Source organism: Equus asinus, chromosome 19 (assembly GCF_041296235.1).
Source record: "Equus asinus isolate D_3611 breed Donkey chromosome 19, EquAss-T2T_v2, whole genome shotgun sequence".
Taxonomy (NCBI): domain Eukaryota; kingdom Metazoa; phylum Chordata; class Mammalia; order Perissodactyla; family Equidae; genus Equus; species Equus asinus.
Window position 1 is genome coordinate 1,672,659 of NC_091808.1, and position 8,899 is coordinate 1,681,557.

At 52.2% G+C, this 8,899-nt stretch overlaps 1 protein-coding gene across 2 annotated transcripts in view; it reads right to left on the reverse strand.

The window, feature by feature from the left end:
• CROCC2 (ciliary rootlet coiled-coil, rootletin family member 2) overlaps nt 1–8,899 on the reverse strand; it is a 77,418-nt gene that overhangs the window by 67,747 nt on the left and 772 nt on the right. The gene's annotated exons all lie outside the window — the stretch shown is intronic.

An 8,899-nucleotide genomic window follows, 5' to 3' on the forward strand; every position in this document is an offset into this window, starting at 1 on the left:
GGACCCCTCCGCGCGCCACTTCCGCCGGCTCGAGTCTGGCCCAGAGGGGTTCTGCCGCCCCCACCCCGAGACCTTCCTGTCCGCCACCTGTGGCCCCGCAGGCCCGGGCTGGTCTCCTTCCTGTGACCGGGCAGTGCACGAGGAGACTTCTGGAAGGTCCCCCACGGCAGCCTCAGTCCGTCAGAGGGGACACCAGTGCTGGACGTCAGAGGGGACACCAGTGCTGGACGTCAGAGGGGACACCAGTGCTGGACATCAGTTTCCCAGAAGACCCCAGACTCAGTGGAGCTGGGCCATGCCCCTCCCTCCTGCCCCCAGCGCCCTCCCCTTCAGCTCAGCCAGCACTAAAGACCTCAATGGGGTCACAGCCCCTGTGGCAGGCGCCACCCGTGGGCCCTGCCTAGCGGGGCTGTGTACGTGAAACCTGCAGGGGCTGCCCTCTCACTTGTGGCTGTGTAGAGGGGGAGGGCCCCACCCTAGAGGAACGTGGGCTACCCTGTCTCCCCAGCCCTGGATCAGAGCAAGACCCCCATTTAGGAGAATTGGGCTGGAGTCCCTGCTCTGCCACCAGCAGTGTGACCCTGGTGTGTCACCTGCCCTGCTAAGTCTTGTGTCCTCCACTGTGAAAATGGAGGGGGGCGGTGTGTCCCACAGAGTTGAGGTTGCAGCTCTGTGGAGGATGGAATGTGGGGCCTCTGGGACCCCCGCCCCCCATTTTCACAGATGAGGACAGAGCCTCTGGACGGCAGGTGGGGTTGTAGATCACAAATGCAATCACGCTGTCAGACCAATTTCACTACTTCCCCTTGCTGGTAGCCAGGTCAGAACTCCCCGAGTGGCTCCTGCTGACTCTCCAGGCTGCTCAGGGCTTGGGGGAGAGACAGCCTGTGTCCTGGTTCCCAGGAGAGAGAAGGATGGATTGCAAAAGGAGCCCAACGACTTCGGGACAGAGGAAGATGAGGCTCCCACACCTGGATCCGAGTTGGGGAGACCTCTGGGTGGACCAGGGAGGGTCCAGATGAGCCCAGTAGGAGGGAGGGCACGAAAACATCTATTTAAGGTCACCCTGGGAGAGACAGCGTCCAGCGGGTGCCCCTGACTCAATCAGGACCCAGGCTGCACCCTGCTGGGGCAGGAGCAGGGTGAGGGAGTCAGAGTTCCAGGGCTGTCCTGGGCCCCTCTGTGGGGTGGATGGGATGGCCCACCAGCCGTGTGGGTCTGGGCGCCTATCCCCAACACTGCCACCGTGTGGCCACGACGGGACTGCAGGAGGCCGCGTCTGCCAAGCTCTTGGAGAATGGAGGCTGGGGGCTTGGTACGCTCTAGAAAAGTGAAGGATGTGTGACTGGTTGGTGAAGTGAAGCAGGGTGTGTAGGATGCTTAGGGACAGTCACCACTCAAGGTTTCTTAGTAAACGTTTTCATATCTGTTACCTTGACCTGAATCAGCAGCTTCTTGCCTCCACGTTATAGGTGAGGATGTTGGGGACTTGCTCCGTCACCCGCTCCCAAGCGGCAGTGTTGGGACTGGGACCCCACCTGCGGGACCCTAAACGCCCACAACGTTGGTTACTGGTGAGCCAGCATCCTCCCAGTGGCCAGAGAGCAGGACTCAGCTGACGGGCGTCCTCAGGGCTCCTCCCCGGTGTGGCCCCCCTGCCCCGGCTGCCCACTTTCCTCCCCCGTCTCCGCCTGTGCACCAGGCATTCCCACAGACCTCCCTGCATCCCCAGGTGGCAGGCTCTGGCCTTCGCCAGGGGCGGGCACAGCTTGAAGAACACATCTGAGGACAGGGCCTCCAGCCAAGTGCAGCCACCGGACGGACGTCTGCTTGCCGTCCTTCCGCGGCTTGGCCTGCTGCAGAGAGGGCCCTGGGTGGGGTGGCCGCCTGCCAGGCTCCATTTCCTCAGGAAAAAGAGCTTCTCTGTGTCTGGGGTAACACCTGGCCCCTGATGTGCTGTATCTCAGCACTGCTCCGTTTCCATCTCTGCGTTTGGTGAGGACTCTGTCCCCTGGGCGTCACCCCAGGGCAGGCTCATGCTTCTTGTGGGTGGCAGTTTGGTCCCCAGCTAATAATAAAGGATAATAATAATAATAATGCCCGGCCAGGCATTGAACCAGGCGTTGGGCATTCACCTCTGTACCCCCAGCCCCAGTCCCCAGCACTCGAGCGAGCTCAGACCGAGGTCACTACACAAATGATTGAAAATGCAGCCTAAGGTATGAATCACTAACCGCAAAATGACTCATATCAAGGAACACTCTGGAGGGCAAAGAGCCTGTCTATCTTGTTTGCTCCTGTGTCCCCAGGGCCCACAGGCTTCCTGGAGGAGGTGGCAGGAGAGTTGGACCTTGAAGAATGAGTAAGAGTCTGACCGCTAGAGGGGACACAGGTCAGGTGTCCAGGTGGAGGGAACAGTGGAAGCACAGGTCTCCAAAATCCGTGTGGGGCCTGGGGGCGGAAGGGTGGGGATGGGGGTGAATGAGGCAGGAGAGGAAGCTGTGAAGGCCTTCAATGTCCCATTGAGGACTGTGGGGCCCCATCCTTGCACCACGGGGCGAGTGGAGTGGTGTTTCTGAATGAGGAGGGGGATGTGGCCCGTGTGATTTGCGCAGTGACCCTGGCTGCGTCGGTACAAGTGGATGGGAGATTCGGAGGTGGGCCAGCGCTTCCTCCTCCTTCCCTGGTTTGCTCGGGCGCGGCACAGGGCTTGGCCCTTGGCAGGTGACTGATGAGTGCTTGCCACACCACAGCGCTCTCAAATCATCCCAGCTCCTCTCCCGTGGGTGAGCCCTTCTCACTCAGGCTCTGGGGGGCCCCGGTGACCATCTGTCTCACCCCATTGTACAGATGGCGACACTGAGGCAGAAATGACCAGCGACACCAGTGACAAAGAGCTGGCACCAGAAGCAGGACACCACGCTGCCCTCCCCGATGACTCCCTCACTGTGCCCACCCTCCTTCCAGGACCACCTGACAGCACCTTCCCCCCCTCCTCCCTCTCTACCTTCCTTTTCCTCCCCTCCCCGCTCAGGCTCCCCACTTTGGAAACATGTTTAATCTTTTGATGACAGAAATTCCGCCACAAGAAGTCCTTTCCTTCTCCTGGGGAATTCCCAGGGTCTTACAAAACCTGTGGGTGGAGATACTGTCCTCAAGAAGTTAAAATCCGGAGATCCAGAATTTGCCTTCTGGGAAGGATGCGGGAGGACGCAGTGAGCCAGCCCTCCCTCCATGGCAACTAGAACAGCCAGCTAAACTATGAAGCATCTGTTTTTAAAGATGTCAGAGAGCTCTGAAAGCAATGAGATAGAGGGACTGAAATTGGAGGAAGTAGAAAGCATCCGAGATGGGCTGTGGTCGTCCCGGGCTGGGGGCAGATGCTCTGAGTTTGGCCCAAGCAGGGCTGTCGATGGGGAAAGAGCAGCCAACAGAGCTTTTCGTAGCTGCCTGGAGCTGGAGTAACAAAGTCAGAGATTTGAGGAGCCTCAAAAGAGCCAGTTTCTCCTGCTGTCGTTTTTAAAATGGTCACAGCATCCCAACACATCAACGACCTCGGAGGAAGCGTGATAACAAAACTCGTGCAAGACCTCTCCATTGAGAGTTGAGAGTCGAGTAAATTGAGAAAAGCTTCGATGGAAGAAAAGATTGTGTACGTGAATTGGAAGACTAGATATTGTAAAGGTGTCAGTCCTCCTCAAATTAATCTATAAAGTCAATAAAATGCTAGTCCGCAGCCCAGCACGGCTTTTATGTTATAGAAATTGACAGATTGGTTCTAAAATTCATGTGGAAATGAGAAGAGTCAAATCTCCCTAGGTGATGGTGAAGAAGAATAAGGCCGAGGAGTCATGCCCCGGATGTGAAGACATGTTACAAATCTGCCCTAATTAACACAGAGTGTTGGTGTGAAGACAAGCTGACCAGTGAAAGAGATCATAAACTCTGGAAGCATATCCATAAATACACATTCGCGCATGCACACAGGCACAGAGACGCACATACACCTGGTTTGTGACAAGGGTGACACAGCAGGGCAGTGGGGAAATGATGGGGCTGGGTCCCCTGGATATCCATATGGGAGGAAATGCTGGTGGTCTCTAGTTTAAACCACACACAGAGATCAATTCCCAATGGACTGCAGATTTAACTGTGCAAGTAAAACATCAAGCTTCTAAAAGAAAATATAGAAGAACATCTTTGTGACCTTGGAGTAGCCGAAGTGTTTCTTAAACAGCCCACAGGAAGCACTAACATGAGGGGGAAATGGATAAATTGTGTTACATTAAAATTATGAATGCTCCTCAGAAGACACCATTACACGATGAAAAGACCAGCTACAGAAGATATTTGCAATGCGTGTATTCAGTAAACGACTCGTTTCTAGATTAAACAATCAAATTCAAATCAATAATAAAAAGAGACGGCACCCCGAAAGAAAGAAGGGCAAAATTTTAGAGCAGACACTTCACCAAAAAGATATCTAAGTGGCCAATAAGCACAGAGAAACGTACTCAACTCCATTAATCATCAGGTAAGTGATAGTTAACATCACAATGCAATACCACTGGGCATTCACCATAATGGCTAGGTAGGAAATGGCAGGCAATGCCCAGGGTTGGCAACCAGCCCCTCACACGCTGTAAATCGGTACAGCCTTTCTGGAAACCTAGTTGACAGTATCCACTAAAGCTGAACATATGCAAACTATGACCTAGCATTCCCACTTTTGGTGTATACCCAACAGAGACGTACTCATATGGCACCCAAAGATATGTACCAGAGTGTTTGTGGCTGTGCTATTCATTTCAGGCCAAGTTGGAAACCACTCAAATGGCCATTAACAATAAAGTGGATGAAAAGTGAGGTATATTAACATGATGGAATGCTATATTTTGATGAGGACAAGTGAGCCATACCCGCGTGCTACATTCTGGGTGAATTTTACAGATGTGGTGTTGCATCACAGAGCACATACATATATGGTTCCCGTTCTATAAAGTTCCCAAATAGGCAAGATAAGTCTATGTCAGGTTGAGGGTGCTTCTGGCATTCTGATAATGCTCTACTAGATGTGGGTGCTAGTCAGGTGGGTGGGCTCGGTTAAGCTGCATGCTTGGGATGGCTGCACTTTTCTCTACGCACGCAATTCTTCAACCAAAAGTGGAAACTAAATCCAGTGATTTTTCATCTCAAACGCCAGTCTCTGGACTATGGGGTTCTGTTCTTACCCACACATTTTGTATGCAATGTCTTTCCATCCATTCTCCAATCTACCGCTTATCCATCATGCTCATCCACCCATTTGACCATCTATCACGATCTGCATGACAGTCCCTTCACCTACCCACCTGCACATCTGTTTATTCATCCATCCTCTAATCCAGAGGTCAGCAAACTACAGTCTGTAGGCCAAATCCAGCCTGCCACTTGTTTGTAAATAAAGCTTCACTGGGATATAACCACACCCGTTTGTTTATGTACTGTCTATGGCTGCCTTCATGCTCCAGTTACAGAGTTGAGTAGTTGCTACAGAAACTTGGTGTTTTGCAAAGCCTGAAATATTATCTGACTCTTTCAAGAAAAAGTTTGCCAACCTCTGCTCTAATTCATCTATCCACTCATTCCATCCCACTCCATCTCACCCTGTCCCATCCCACCCCATCCCACTCCATCCCATCCCATCCCATTCCACCCCCTCCCACTCCGCCCCATCCCACCCCATCCCACCCCAACCCACTCCATCCCATCCCACCCCATCTCATTCCATCCAACCTCATCCCACTCCAATCCACCCCACCCCACCCCATCTCATCCCACCCTATCCCACCTCATCTTCTCTTACTCACTTAAGACATTGCTCCAACAATCCTTCCTTGTCTCTTATGTATCAGTGATTTTTCTCTATCAGACCATTCTTGTTGACACAAAGTGTCTTAATTTATCCTCACCCTACTAAAAAAAAATTGTTCATACATGCCCCATGAGGTACCCTCACGATCAAGGTCACCATGACCTCCGTGTCTCTGAATCCAGTGGCCCACAGTCTCCATTGTGCTTGATCTGTTGGCAGCGTTTGGTGCTGACGATTGCTGCCTCCTCCCGGACACACTCTCCTCAGGGGGCTTCTTGACCCCCTACTCTCCCAGTGCTTCTCACCTCATTGGCCACCTCATCCTGATCTCCTGGCTGGTTCCTTCTCGTCTCCCCCATCAGTAAGTGTGGGAGTTGCCCCATCTCCTCTTTCTATGCACACTCACCCCTGTGGGGTCCCACCCAGTTCCACGTGCCAACAACCCCAGCATGGAGCTCTTCCCTGGAACCAGACCCACACGTCCACTGGCCTCCACTCATTTCCACTTGGATGTTAGCAGGCTTCCCCACTCTACGACGTTCAAAACAAAACCTCTGAGCACAGGACTGTTAAGCTAGATGTGAAAAAAACAAACAACTGAATCTCTATATGTTTGGAAATTAAGCTATTTATACCTCCAGATAATCCATGGATAAAATAAAAAATCACAGTGGAAACTGGAAAACAGTTTGACTGCATAATATTGAAAATTTATTATGTCCAAACTGTGGGATGCAGCTAAAGCCTTGCTTGGAGGGAAATGCATACTTTAGGGAAAAAAAGGAAGAAAGTGGGAATGTAAAATGGTGCAGCTGCCATGGAAAACAATATGGAGGTAACTCCAAAAATTAAACACAATTACCATATGATCCAGCAATTCCACGTCTGGGCATGTACCCCAAAGAACTGAAAGCAGGGACTCGAGCAGATATTTGCTCACCCGTGTTCATGATAGCATTATTCACAAAAGCCGAAAGATGGAGACAACCCAACTGTCTGGGAACACGTGAACAGACAAACAAACTGTGATCTATCTGTACAATGGAATATTATTCAACCCTAAAAAGGAGGGGAATTCTGACAGATGCTATAATATAGACTAACATTTAGGACCTTATGCTAATTGAATTAAGCCAGACACAAAAAGACAAAGATTCCACTTATCTGAGGTCTCTAGTGTAGTCAGATTCACAGAGACAGAAAGTAGAATGGTGGGAGCCAGGGTCTGGGGGAGGCAGATGGGAGGTCACTGTTTAATGGGGACAGAGTTTCAGTTGGGGAGGATGAGAAAGTTCTGGAGATGGATGGTGGTGATGGTTGCACAACAATGTGAGTGTACTTAATGCCACTGAACTGCACACTTAAAAATGGTTAAAGTGGTGCATTTTATGTTATGTGTATTTTACCACAATTTTTAAAAAAGTAAAAAAAGAAATGAAACAAAAGAAGGCTGCCAATCAATGAGCTAAGCACACATCTCAGAAAATTAGATGAGCCACAAACACAGAGACCTGAAAAGCAAAGGAATAATAAATACATCAACTAATGAAATAGAAGTCAAAATATTAGAGAGGATCAACAGGCGACCGGCATCCGAAATGAAAAGGGTCATCACTTCAGGGTGACCAACTCGGGACTTCCTCGGATCTTGCACCTGAAGTACTGGGTCTCAAACCCCTCCACACCCAGGGACAGGTGGTCACCATGCTTCAGATGCTCAGACATCCAAAGGACAGTAAGAAGATATTAGGAACAACTTCTCCTGGTAAATTTGAAAATTTAGATCTAATGGATAAATTCCTAGAAAAATACCATTAATTAAAACCTAACCAAAAGAAATAGTCTGAAAAGTCCCATAGCTTTAGAGAAACGGGGTCCAGAATCACACATCCTCTCTCACTAGGCTTCCCCCCAGGGCTCCTCTGCAGCAGCCTGCTTCCTCTGCCCTGGGTCCCGACCATCTGAGAATCCAGTTCTGGGGGGAAGGGGGCGGTGCTGGCGTTCCGGGACACTGTGCAGAGGTCGAGGAGAGTGCAAAGGAGAGCAGCCACTCTGGCTGGAGGGAGCGGGGCGTCCAGAGCTTCTCCAGGCATGGGACCATGTTCAGAGGCCCCCCCATCCTCAAGCCACACCTTGCCCCCGCCCCTCAGCTTCCGTGTCTGTAGCTGGAGGGGCTGGGTATCCCTCTGGCCCTGCTGCCCCATCTGGACTGGGCTATCTGGGCATCTTGTGGCGCCCGCCTGCCTGCTCCCTCTGGTGTAATTGCTCCGAGATCTCAATCACCACAGTGCAAATAACAGGTGTTGGTGGGGCAGGCAGAGCGGACCTCGCCAGGGCTCCGCGGGGCCGTCAGATGACAGTCTCTGGTGGGCAGCAGGAGTTTGGGAGAGAAGCATCCGCGAGTCACGCGTGCCACGCACCGATGACCACTGCCAGAGGTCAGCACCATCCCGGGGTTCTCCCTCAAACCAGCCCGTAACCATAGCAACTTGCTTCAACCCTTGAGCCTCGGTTTTCCTGAATCCAAAGGGATGATAGAATCCTCACAGGAGGGCAGGGATGCCGGGCTGAAAGCATCTGGGAAATTGCATGTGCAAGCCCTTCCTCCCTCCCTCCACTGTTGGTCAGCCCCACACTCAGACCCTCAGAGAGCTGAGACCCCATCAGAGCTGGACAGAGAAAGTCACCCCCCCCCCCACCAGGGCCGCCTCCTCTGTGTTGTTGCATCACCTGATTCAAATACCCCGCCCTTGCCACGCTCTGTCCTGTGTGGGCATGTGTGTGTGTGCATGCATGTGCGTGTGTGCATGTGTGCGGTGACTCCACCATGTTATTTAGTCTCCTGGCACCAACTGTGGGCACTTGCCCTTCTCTGGACCTGTGTTGCTCAGATAGGGCCACGTCAACCCTCTACAGTGTGGTATCGAGGTCCCAAGATCTGGGTTAATAAGCGACTCTGAGTCAGCTGGGGCACCAAGGGTCACAGGGCTCCCTGAGAGATCCGTTGGGGTGGGGACTGCCTGGCTGTGGTGGCTGGAGCCAGGT